Raw genomic sequence first — 1,123 nt, 5'->3', positions numbered from 1 at the left:
CTCACAGCAACCTCCAACTCCTGGGCTCAAGCACATCTCCTGCCTCAGCCTCCCAAGTAGCTGGGATCACAGGCGCCCGCCACAAGGCCTGGCTATTTTTTGGTTGCAGCCATCATTGTTGTTTGGCAGGCCCGGGCTGGATTCAAACCCGCCACCTTACATGTATGTGGCTGGCGCCTTAGCCACTTGAGCCACAGGTGCCGAGTCACCTCTCAGGTCTTGTTAAGGCAAAGGTCAAAATGAATAACCCTCAGTCCTGCAAGCTCCTCCAATTAGGATAGGCCCTGCTTGGAGCTAGGAGGCCCCGGAAGCTGGAAGGAATCCCTGGGAGGCAGGAAAGAGACCGATCGACTCAGACTCCATAGCCAGAAGCCAGTTGGTGTGGGATAAAAGGTAAGCTTTAAGATAAATAAATACATCCCTGGGAGTCAGTCCTGCAGCTCAGGACACAGGGAATGAAGCTCTCTCATGTGCAACAATAAAGCATCATGATACAGTCTGTTCTCTAACACTTGGCACAGCGTTGTTCACAGGAACACAAACACACAAATTAAGTATCTGATTTCAGTAAGTTGAGGAAAACACACCATGTAGACAGGATCATACTTTAGAAATCTATTTGATGATCATGGAAAAATGTAGGATAAATTCTGAGGTGAGAAATACAGGTCCCAAACATGTACAAAATAAAGTTGTAAAAGAGATGTAAACATATAATACATGACACTAAAAAAGGTTAAATGGGCATGCAACAAATGGTGAAAATACAGGGGGTGATTTTCAGTTTATGTTGATCTGTATGTTCTATGGTAAACACTGCTATTCCTGTGATATTTGAACACTAAGGCAAGTGAGCAGAAGGCCATTTCTTGGTTAGTCTGGAAGCATGTATTTCAAAGAGGGAGAACAAAGGGCAAATCAACACTTCCACATTCTATATTTAAAAACATAATACATGGGTGGTGCCTGTGGCTCAGTGGGTAGGGCACCGGCCCCATATACCGAGGGTGGCAGGTTCAAACCCAGCCTAAGCCAAACTGCAACAAAAAAATAGCCAGGCGTTGTGGCGGGTGCCTAGAGTCCCAGCTACTCTGGAGGCTGAGGCAAGAGAATCGCCTAAGCC

At 46.4% G+C, this 1,123-nt stretch overlaps 1 protein-coding gene across 1 annotated transcript in view; it reads right to left on the bottom strand.

The window, feature by feature from the left end:
- The window catches only part of RAB40C (RAB40C, member RAS oncogene family), a 39,667-nt gene that overhangs the window by 5,381 nt on the left and 33,163 nt on the right, over positions 1-1,123 (bottom strand). The window lies entirely within an intron of this gene.

This window comes from Otolemur garnettii, unplaced genomic scaffold (assembly GCF_000181295.1).
Source record: "Otolemur garnettii isolate 467f Iridium unplaced genomic scaffold, OtoGar3 scaffold00044, whole genome shotgun sequence".
In the NCBI taxonomy this organism is placed as follows: Eukaryota; Metazoa; Chordata; class Mammalia; order Primates; family Galagidae; genus Otolemur; species Otolemur garnettii.
The sequence above is the reverse complement of the archived record's forward strand: the minus strand, read 5'-3'. Positions and strand labels throughout refer to the sequence as shown.